The following is a 12,298-nucleotide window of genomic DNA, read 5'->3' on the forward strand; positions in this document are numbered from 1 at the left end:
TAAGTGTCCATGGGGCATCCTGCCTCCTTTCATTGTGTTTTAATGTCAAGAGTTAGACTTTTTAGGCATTTTGTATAGATTTAAGTGTGAATACAGAGACCATGATCTCCTGCATGTACTTTATCTGTGTTTGGTTTTAAAATGATTTTCAGTAGCATTCACGGCATGCATTTCCTCAACCCAAACTTTGTGAGTATATTATATATATCATTTATTTTCTTCTCCTTATCAACTCAGTGTCACATGGAGGTGAAGACTGTCCCTCCATGGTATCATAGGGAGACAAGCAGGGTACAACCCGGACAGGTTGGCAATGTGTTAGAGGGTCAACACATCAGGAGAAAGAAACGTTCACACTCAGGATCAATTTAGAATTGCCCACTGACCTAACCCCTGTGGGAGGGAACCAGAGTACCCAGAGCGAACATGCAAACTCCACACAGATCAGTGGATTTGAAACCAGGACCTGCTTGTTGGTAGATGACAGTGCTAACCACTATATTCCTGTATTATTTTAACAAAATGCACAACTGTCAGAAACCCAAAACTACTATAACATACTGAAGCCTTTACTTTGTTGTATTCATGCAGGTGAATAATCACAGAGGAGAAGATGAATGGTGGAAGAAGTCCTGTATTACATCATTTCTTTTACAAAAAGTCTGACCCACTGTTTCTAGAGTTATGTGTTCCTGCCACTTTGCCTTAAAATGACCTTAAAATACCTTTGACCTTAAAATATGTTAAGTTACCGTTCTTTTTTTATGCAAAACCTCTGATACTGGTTTTTTGGACACATTCGTGCAGTGCTATATGAATAGCACTTGTTGCCCTTTCACCTCCGCAGCCTCACGTCCACCCTCTGCTCTGAGACCCCTTTCCCAGCCTTGCCTTTCTGCAGCAGCTTTACAGATAATCAATCACTGTTTCTTAGACCAGGTCACTAAGCTGCCTCTCCACACTCTAATCTTATTATCAGGCCAAGCTGGCTTTAGCAGGGAGGGAGATGGGATTGGCAAAAGTTGTACACAAAAGACACATTGTAGCATGCATGAACACTCTCCTTTGAATTGAGAGTCAATTATAGTAGAAAAAGGAGAAAAGGAGAGGCACTGACTCCTGTAAGATTATGCACAGATCGATAATCTTTTTCTGTAAAAGATGGAGAGAAATCAATATTGCATGGCACAATATCGCTCTATTTTTCTGTATAACACAGCATAATTGCTTTTACACCAGGTATTAACACATTTCAATCTCTTTTATCAAAGGTTGCCTGTATGAAATTGTCCAGAAAGAGACTGCAATTAATTCCCACCCACACCTGAGGGGACGTGACTCGTGGCTCTCCACTGACCTTGTCTTATGTGAATTTTCCTCCATGTTGATTCCATGTGCTACAAAAACCAACAACGACAACAAAAGCTGAAGTGTTATGGGATGCATCATCAACAGATTATGGAACTCAGAAATTAGTTTTCACAAGACGCTGAACTGAAAACCTACAACTTCCATGACAAAAAATTCAATAGTGTGGGACAAAAAGCATGAGCAGAAATTTCTGTATTTCTGAGAATGTGACCAAAAACATTTTTACAGTGTGAAATTTGAAGTATAGTGGAAATGTGCATATTTCATAAAAATATAAAGTTATCGTGCATAGACTGCATATAAACGATGGAAGCCCATAAACTGGATGTAGCCCATTGGTTAATAGAAAATGTACTTGTCAATTACAAACTAAGCCCCCCTAATGCTAGATTTTTAAAAACATATTTAATATGACTGAAAACTAGAGACTGAGACCATAAACTCATCAACAATGTTTTTCTGAGAAAATGATGCTGTCACACAACTTCACTTCTAACTTTTTTTACAACGTAATTTTGTTCTGCTGAAAATAAAAACAACAAAAACAGAGGTTTAACAAACTTCAATAAATACATTAGCTAACTATGTAGCTGCATTCTTCACATTAGCTTCTCTAAGAGATAACTAAGGTACTTTCGACTGCTTCTTTTTTTTCCAAGCGGTCGCCACTGCTAACTTGGGTTTTAGTTACTGACTATGGTATGGGAAGGTACATGCATATTATCTCTGAAGAAAGTACAAAGTTACTCAGAAATTATTCACATATTTCACTTATCTTAACTGCACTACTGTATAATTCTGTATAAAGAATCATTCTGTACAATATGATAATCATAATTCTACAACCGTTTACAACTGTTTATAGCTTGCATAGTTCATATTTCTGTATAGTTTTCAAATTTATATCCTGTACATAGCTTGTACACTCACTACAGCCTGTACATACTTATAGCATATTCATAACATACCTTCATACCGTGCACATTGCAACATACCCATAATAGACCCATATTTTGTACCCTCATACCTATAACAGACCCATTTCTGTAATATATCTATATTATGGCTAAAGCACTTTCTGGATGGATGCAAACTGCATTTTGTTTCCTTGTACTTGTGACATGTGCAATGACAATAAAGTTGAATTCTATTCTATTCTATTCTAATGCCTCTCCAGCATCATCATTGTAGAATGGTCTACACGTGTAATTTGCTTATATGTAGCAGTCTTCTTTGTTGTTTGTGTAACCGTAACATTTGCAGCTAAACCTTTTTCACAGCTGCAAATTCTGTGTGAGCTTTTAGGGAGAAGAATCTGATTTATAGCTTCTGTGGTATCCTTTACTAGACCTACTTTTATCACTGATGAACTGCAGACATGCTGTAAATGTGATAAGCATGTTTTAAAGGTTAAGAGTTTCCATTTCTTTGTCATCAGATCATCAGACACTCACAGACCTTATTCTGTCTTGACTAAATAATATAAAAATACACCTTGGAGCCTGTTTATTTCTGATTTCCATCACGATCCTTATTTGGGTAAGGGGTTAAGAAAACGGACGGATGGAAAGCAAAAGAAGGGAATGCATGATGATTTTGAATGAACGTGAGGTGTGACTGAGAGTCCTTAATGAATAGTGTGATTTCATTTGTACTCCTTGTATCATTGTAAATAGTTTAGTAATTAGAAATTGTGAATAATTATCCACTGTATGTATTGAGAGCTGCAGCAGGTAATAAAGAGTTAGAAGCCTGTTCTGATGTAACCTTTTTCTTCTTCTTTGTTGGATTGGAGCATAGGTTAGTGTACTGTCTTTTGTTTACCTTTTGTTTTCGATTAGAGAACAGCAGGGAACACTAGGACCTTTTTTTTCGTTAGTCTTGTGTTGCTGACCCTTCCTTGCTTAGAGCATTATATGTCTAGGTTATCCCTAGGCTGAGAATGTAACAAATTATTTAGCCTTTTATTACATTTTAATTAATATATATATTAATATATATATATATATATATATATATATATATATCAGCTGGATAGCGTAGTGGTTAGACTACACGCCTTTGGAACAGAGGATCGCAAGTTCGATTCCTGCCTGGGGCGTCTGTATCCAGTAAGGGTCCTAAGGCTAGACCCCTTATGCTAAGCAAGCCTACCGCAGACATGAGCGAGACAGATAAATATGAAGGCATGCCGGCTCGGACGTCGCCCGGATCAACAAGGTCCGCGTCAGGTGTTGAGGAACCAGGGCACCCTGACGAAAAGTGGGCTACTGGAACAAGAAGGCATCGGTGGGCAAGAGACGAAAACAGGGCGTTGTTGGAATGCTACTATGCAAGTAACCCCGGCGGAAGGGGCTACATGAATAGGATGAGGGACCTATGGATTCTTCGATACCCAACATCCACAATGACGGCGAAACAACTAGTAGCTCAGTGTTCCAACATTCGAAAGAAGGGACTGCTCTCACAGCTAGAGATTGACGAGGTACAACACAAATGCTACGGCAAGGAGGAGTCAGGACGCCAGGTCAGGGGGGAGATATCATCACCCCCACCCGAGATTGGGTACATAGCCCCAAGTGCGATAGGAGAAGGATCGTTGAGTGCGAGAGGAACTGACCTGAAAAATAGGATCATGGCCAAGCTTGAAACCTGGATCCCGCGTAGCCGGTTACCAAGATTACGTGAAGTTCCCTCAGAAGGTCTGCTAGATGATGTTAATGCAGCACTACGGACAATACCTACAACCATGATTACCGACACTAACAAGCTCATCTACAATACGGCAGCAGTGATCAGTGAGATGCTTGGCTACAAGTTGAACAGCGACAAGGGGCAGTACCCTCCATGGAGAAGGAGGCTAGAGGGCAAGATCAAAGTAGCACGGAGGGAGGTTAGCCAACTAACGGAGTTGCAGAAAGGTGCGACAAATAAGGTGCCTAAGAAATACAGCAAGCTGTCCATACCTGAGGCCTTGGAAACTGCCAAGCAAAGACTCACAGCCTTGGCCAGCCGCTTGAGGAGGTACACCAGAGAGATAGAAGGCAGGAGAATAAACCAGCTGTTCTCCACAGAACCAGCAAAGGTGTACTCTCAGTGGCAAGGGAACAATAAGAGAACAGCACCACCAAGGCTGGAGACGGAGCAATACTGGAAGAGCATATGGGAGAAGGATGCAACCCATAACGGCAATGCTCAGTGGCTAGAGGATCTGAGGGCTGACCACAGCGACCTCCCTGAACAGGGTCCAGTAACCATCACAGTGGCAGATATCCAAGAAAGGGTCTCCAGTATGAAGAGTTGGACAGCACCAGGGCCCGACATGGTTCACGCCTACTGGCTGAAGAAGCTGACTGCACTCCACGAGCGTCTGGCAGCACAAATGAACCAGCTGCTAGTTAACGAGAGACACCCGGAATAGCTAACTGAAGGCCGGACGGTCCTGATCCCCAAGGACCCCAAGAAGGGACCGGTCCCCTCCAACTACCGACCAATAACCTGCCTCAGTACTACATGGAAGCTCCTGTCAGGCATCATATCGGCTAAGATGAACAGGCACATGGGTCAATACATGAGCGGGACACAGAAAGGAATTGGCAAGAATACCAGAGGCGCAAAACACCAGCTACTGGTAGACAGAACAATCAGCCGAGACTGCAAGACCAGACTGACCAACCTGTGCACTGCCTGGATTGATTACAAGAAGGCCTATGACTCAATGCCCCACAAGATCAATGGGACCCTAAGAGCCTTCATCAGGAACTCAATGGGGATGTGGCATACAACACTAGAGGCCAACTCCAAGCCCATAGCACAAGTCACCATCAAGTGCGGGATCTACCAAGGAGATGCTCTGTCCCCACTGCTGTTCTGCATAGGCCTGAACCCCCTCAGTGAGATCATTAACAAGACTGGCTACGGATACCGACTACAGAATGGAGCAGTTGTCAGCCACCTCCTGTACATGGATGACATCAAGCTGTATGCCAAGAGTGAACGAGACATCGATTCACTGATCCACACTACCAGGCTATACAGCAATGACATTGGAATGTCGTTCGGACTGGAGAAGTGTAGTCGGATGGTAACAAAGAGAGGGAAGGTAGTCAGAACTGAGGGGATTGAACTACCAGAAGGCAACATTGCAGACATAGAGGACAGTTACAAGTACTTGGGGATCCCGCAGGCGAATGGGAACCATGAAGAGGCCGCTAGAAAAGCTGCAACCACCAAGTACCTGCAGAGGGTCAGGCAAGTCCTGAGGAGTCAGCTGAATGGTAAGAACAAGATCCGGGCCATCAACACGTACGCCCTGCCCGTGATCAGGTACCCTGCTGGGGTAATAGGCTGGCCAAAGGAGGAGATAGAAGCCACTGACATAAAGACAAGAAAGCTCCTTACCATGCATGGAGGGTTTCACCCCAAATCCAGCACCCTGAGGCTGTACGCTAAGCGGAAGGAAGGGGGCCGGGGACTGGTGAGTGTCAGCACCACAGTCCAGGATGAGACAACGAACATCCAAGAATACATTAGGAAGATGGCCCCAACTGACCGAGTGCTCAGTGAATACCTCAGGCAGCAGAAACCCAAGAAAGAGGAGGGAGACGAGGAACCATCATGGAAGGACAGGCCCCTGCACGGTATGTACCAACGGCAGATAGAGGAGGTGGCTGATATCCAGAAATCCTACCAGTGGCTGGACAAAGCTGGACTGAAAGACAGCACAGAGGCACTAATCATGGCAGCACAAGAACAAGCTCTGAGCACAAGATCCATAGAGGCTGGGGTCTATCACACCAGGCAAGACCCCAGGTGCAGGCTGTGTAAAGATGCCCCAGAGACAATCCAGCACATAACAGCAGGGTGCAAGATGCTAGCAGGCAAGGCATACATGGAACGCCATAACCAAGTGGCCGGCATAGTGTACAGGAACATCTGTGCCGAGTATAACCTGGAAGTCCCGAGGTCAAAATGGGAGATGCCCCCAAGGGTGGTGGAGAATGACCGAGCTAAGATCCTGTGGGACTTCCAGATACAGACGGACAAAATGGTGGTGGCTAACCAACCGGACATAGTGGTGGTAGACAAACAGAAGAAGATGGCCGTAGTGATCGATGTAGCGGTTCCGAATGACAGCAATATCAGGAAGAAGGAACACGAGAAGCTGGAGAAATACCAAGGGCTCAGAGAAGAGCTCGAGAGGATGTGGAGGGTGAAGGTAACGGTGGTCCCCGTGGTAATCGGAGCACTAGGTGCGGTGACTCCCAAGCTAGGCGAGTGGCTCCAGCAGATCCCAGGAACAACATCGGAGATCTCTGTCCAGAAGAGCGCAGTCCTGGGAACAGCTAAGATACTGCGCAGGACCCTCAAGCTCCCAGGCCTCTGGTAGAGGACCCGAGCTTGAAGGATAAACCGCCCGCAGGGGCGTGCTGGGTGTTTTTTTTATTAGGGGTGCAACGATATTTGTATCGATATTGAACCGTTCGATACAGTGCTTTCGGTTCGGTACGCATATGTATCGAACAATACAACATTTGTAATTTATTTTATCAATTTTCCTTCTGACGATGCTGTCTGTGTTGAGCGCTCAGTGAATCTGTGTTCGACTACTCCGCCTAGGCTGCACTGTCGAGCGCAGATCCACTGAGCGCTCAACACAGACAGCATAGTCAGAAGGAAGAGCGCAGGGCAAGCTAGCGAGACAGAAGTTAAGCTCTCCTTGCAACAGGCAAGTTGAACCTCATTCAGATCTGGCGTTTGGAATTATTTTGGTTTTCATGTGACGTATGACCCTGAAGGTAAGCGAGTCATGGACTAAAGTAAAACAGTATGTTGGATGTGCCATGCAATGCTCAACTAGTTGGTGTGAACTAGTGTGTTAGCGCAGTTAGCTCGTTAACGTGTTGGCCGTCTAGCCCCATGCACGGAGCGATCGGCGGTAGCTCGTTAACGGAGATTTGCCGTGTTGTGGCGTTAAGGTCATTTCAACGAGATTAACCTGAAAGCACTAGTGGGAACACAACGAATATGACTGCACATTTACGCCGACATCATCCTAGTGGAAAGACAAGTGGAAGCAGACAAAAAAAAGCAAGCATGCTACTAACTTTAGCCGAGCCATTTAGACAGCTGTTAGCACATGATTCTCCTTATGCTGCTGAGAATATAGCCCAGAAGAAGCGGATAGTATAGCTTTTATTTTGGAAAGAGCCATTTCTCTGTAATAAACTCTCTTTTCCAAAGATGAGTGATTCCTCAATCAGATACAGGGCTTGCAATATCGCTAGCCCGACGTCCCGGAGCTAGCGATTTTTTCAGTCGGGCTACCAAAATCTATCTCTGCCCTGCCCGTCGGGCTATTGTAGGAAAAATATATGTCAATGCTTTTGCATTCTTTCAGAAATGTAGCTGGGTCATTATGTCATTGGCATCGGTGAGCCACTGTCAATATGTGACATATTGAAGTCGCGTTTGAATTTGCGCTTGTTTTTTTGCTTTCACTTTGCAATCGTGCGAACTGTGTATAGAGAGCGACAGCACTGATCTGTGAGTGATGATAATTTGTGCACCAATTCCTCTGACATCGTCTTATTAATCGTTAGCTTACTATGCAAACTATGCAAATCGAATTTCCCAGAGGAACCCACCCGAGGGATTAATAAAGTTCTATCTAATCTAAAAAACATGACAAGTGAAATCTCCCGCAGCAAGCTTAAACATGTGAGAGGTTGATCGCGCAGAGAATCGCTGAGCTTATGTGAGTGCATGTGTAAAAGCATTTCAGTTCTGCTGAGCCAAATAAGACAGGTCAGGGTGAAGAAGTGACAGCCAAAGAAAAGCTTACCACAAAACGGAGAAGTTATGATAAATCAGACTATAAGGCAAAAAGAAAGTGCAGCTTTATGGTTTCATGGACAAAAGAACTTCTGTGGCTGCAATATGATGAGCTAAATAACCAGGGCTGCACATAAGTGGTCCGCAGGTGCGCATTCGCTGTCAAAATAAAAAACACGCACAAGGGTTAGGGTTAAATTTAAAAACTGTACTTTTGAGTTAAAATATATATTTATAATTTTAATAAATGACAAATTAAAAATGCATGAACATTTTTTTGTATCGAAAAAATATCAAACCGTGACACCAAAGTATCGAACCGAACCGAACCGTGAATTTTGTGTATCGTTGCACCCCTAATATATATATATATATATATATATATATATATAAAAAAAAAAACACCCAGCACGCCCCTGCGGGCGGTTTATCCTTCAAGCTCGGGTCCTCTACCAGAGGCCTGGGAGCTTGAGGGTCCTGCGCAGTATCTTAGCTGTTCCCAGGACTGCGCTCTTCTGGACAGAGATTTCCGATGTTGTTCCCGGGATCTGCTGGAGCCACTCGCCTAGCTTGGGAGTCACCGCACCTAGTGCTCCGATTACCACGGGGACCACCGTTACCTTCACCCTCCACATCCTCTCGAGCTCTTCTCTGAGCCCTTGGTATTTCTCCAGCTTCTCGTGTTCCTTCTTCCTGATATTGCTGTCATTCGGAACCGCTACATCGATCACTACGGCCGCCTTCTTCTGTTTGTCTACCACCACTATGTCCGGTTGGTTAGCCACCACCATTTTGTCCGTCTGTATCTGGAAGTCCCACAGGATCTTAGCTCGGTCATTCTCCACCACCCTTGGGGGCATCTCCCATTTTGACCTCGGGACTTCCAGGTTGTACTCAGCACAGATGTTCCTGTACACTATGCCGGCTACTTGGTTATGGCGTTCCATGTATGCCTTGCCTGCTAGCATCTTGCACCCTGCTGTTATGTGCTGGATTGTCTCTGGGGCATCTTTACACAGCCTGCACCTGGGGTCTTGCCTGGTGTGATAGACCCCAGCCTCTATGGATCTTGTGCTCAGAGCTTGTTCTTGTGCTGCCATGATTAGTGCCTCTGTGCTGTCTTTCAGTCCAGCTTTGTCCAGCCACTGGTAGGATTTCTGGATATCAGCCACCTCCTCTATCTGCCGGTGGTACATACCGTGCAGGGGCCTGTCCTTCCATGATGGTTCCTCGTCTCCATCCTCTTTCTTGGGTTTCTGCTGCCTGAGGTATTCACTGAGCACTCGGTCAGTTGGGGCCATCTTCCCAATGTATTCTTGGATGTTCCTTGTCTCATCCTGGACTGTGGTGCTGACACTCACCAGTCCCCGGCCCCCTTCCTTCCGCTTAGCGTACAGCCTCAGGGTGCTGGACTTGGGGTGAAACCCTCCATGCATGGTAAGGAGCTTTCTTGTCTTTATGTCAGTGGCTTCTATCTCCTCCTTTGGCCAGCTTATTACCCCAGCAGGGTACCTGATCACGGGCAGGGCGTATGTGTTGATGGCCCGGATCTTGTTCTTACCATTCAGCTGACTCCTCAGGACTTGCCTGACCCTCTGCAGGTACTTGGTGGTTGCAGCCTTTCTAGCGGCCTCTTCATGGTTCCCATTTGCCTGCGGGATCCCCAGGTACTTGTAACTGTCCTCTATGTCTGCAATGTTGCCTTCTGGTAGTTCAATCCCCTCAGTTCTGACTACCTTCCCTCTCTTTGATACCATCCGACTACACTTCTCCAGTCCGAACGACATTCCAATGTCATTGCTGTATAGCCTGGTAGTGTGGATCAGTGAATCGATGTCTCGTTCACTCTTGGCATACAGCTTGATGTCATCCATGTACAGGAGGTGGCTGACAACTGCTCCGTTCCGTAGTCGGTATCCGTAGCCAGTCTTGTTAATGATCTCACTGAGGGGGTTCAGGCCTATGCAGAACAGCAGTGGGGACAGAGCATCTCCTTGGTAGATCCCGCACTTGATGGTAACTTGTGCTATGGGCTTGGAGTTGGCCTCTAGTGTGGTACGCCACATCCCCATTGAGTTCCTGATGAAGGCTCTTAGGGTCCCATTGATCTTGTACAATTCTAGGCATTCCAGTATCCAGCTGTGGGGCATTGAGTCATAGGCCTTCTTGTAATCAATCCAGGCAGTGCACAGGTTGGTCAGTCTGGTCTTGCAGTCTCGGCTGATTGTTCTGTCTACCAGTAGCTGGTGTTTTGCACCTCTGGTATTCTTGCCAATTCCTTTCTGTGTCCCGCTCATGTATTGACCCATGTGCCTGTTCATCTTAGCCGATATGATACCTGACAGGAGCTTCCATGTAGTACTGAGGCAGGTTATTGGTCGGTAGTTGGAGGGGACCGGTCCCTTCTTGGGGTCCTTGGGGATCAGGACCGTCCGGCCTTCAGTTAGCCATTCCGGGTGTCTTTCGTTAACTAGCAGCTGGTTCATTTGTGCTGCCAGACGCTCGTGGAGTGCAGTCAGCTTCTTCAGCCAGTAGGTGTGAACCATGTCGGGCCCTGGTGCTGTCCAACTCTTCATACTGGAAACCCTTTCTTGGATATCTGCCACTGTGATGGTTACTGGACCCTGTTCAGGGAGGTCGCTGTGGTCTGCCCTCAGATCCTCTAGCCACTGAGCATTGCCGTTATGGGTTGCATCCTTCTCCCATATGCTCTTCCAGTATTGCTCCGTCTCCAGCCTTGGTGGTGCTGTTCTCTTATTGTTCCCTTGCCACTGAGAGTACACCTTTGCTGGTTCTGTGGAGAACAGCTGGTTTATTCTCCTGCCTTCTATCTCTCTGGTGTACCTCCTCAAGCGGCTGGCCAAGGCTGTGAGTCTTTGCTTGGCAGTTTCCAAGGCCTCGGGTATGGACAGCTTGCTGTATTTCTTATGCACCTTCTTTGTCGCACCTTTCTGCAACTCCGTTAGTTGGCTAACCTCCCTCCGTGCTACTTTGATCTTGCCCTCTAGCCTCCTTCTCCATGGAGGGTACTGCCCCTTGTGGCTGTTCAACTTGTAGCCAAGCATCTCACTGATCACTGCTGCCGTATTGTAGATCAGCTTGTTAGTGTCGGTAACCGTGGTTGTAGGTATTGTCCGGATGGGATGAGGGACCTATGGATATATATATATATATATATATATATATATATATATATATATATATATATATATATATATATATATATATATATATCTGAGTCAGTAAATAATGATGAACTCTTGACCCTCTTGAACAAAATGATAATAAAGTTTAACTACAAAATGTTACGTTCCACAACTTTCTTTTTAAGTTCCATGTCTTCAATATAGAAACACTTTGAAAGCTGAATGTCCTTTAATGCTGTAGCTCTACTTCTGTGACTGCAGCCGTCACACTAATGTTCTCATTTGGAGGCAGTGAAGATGTACAAGTGCGCTGATTAGAAGATCAAAATGCACGGCGGTCATCTCCACTAGAAGATTTCAAAGAAAACTCCAGCAGGACCTCTGTCCGTATTTTGTTCGTCTTTTGGGTAATTAGTCACTTTTCAGTGCGGGGAGGAATAGATGAATAATGAAATAAAGCCGTAAATGCCACAAAACCAGGAAATGTTTCGGCTGGCACCATTGATTTATCACAAATTGCATATGAGTCAAGGCTGTGTGAAAACAGAGCAGTGTTATTTTAGAGCTAATAAATTGCTTTTTTTTGCCTGAACATAGAATATAAATGCATCTCTGTGAGGAAATTATTTGTAGCGGCTCACAATTATTCTCACAAGCTCTTAAAAGGAGCTGTTAATCCCTGCTTTGTTTTCAGTCATCTTTAAATGATACAAAAAGAGGGTGTGCGTTTCAAGGTGACGCCGCTCTAATAGCACAAAGCCAAAAAGCTAAAAACAGATGCGGAAAATAACCTTTTATCTTCTTTAGTTTGAAGGCTTATTTTCAACAAGCTGTAAGTACAATAAAAGTCACGACAGCTATATTTACAAAACAGTTTACAAGAGAGTTTTGGGGTTATCATAGTAAAAATGTGTTCAGGTCTAATGGTATGTCAGCAATAAGCAGTT

The 12,298-nt window shown here is 45.0% G+C and overlaps 1 protein-coding gene across 1 annotated transcript in view; it reads right to left on the reverse strand.

The window, feature by feature from the left end:
- The window catches only part of esamb (endothelial cell adhesion molecule b), a 64,757-nt gene that overhangs the window by 33,045 nt on the left and 19,414 nt on the right, over nt 1-12,298 (reverse strand). The gene's annotated exons all lie outside the window — the stretch shown is intronic.

The sequence above is a fragment of the Aulonocara stuartgranti genome (assembly GCF_965226115.1).
Source record: "Aulonocara stuartgranti genome assembly, chromosome: 14".
NCBI lineage: Eukaryota > Metazoa > Chordata > Actinopteri > Cichliformes > Cichlidae > Aulonocara > Aulonocara stuartgranti.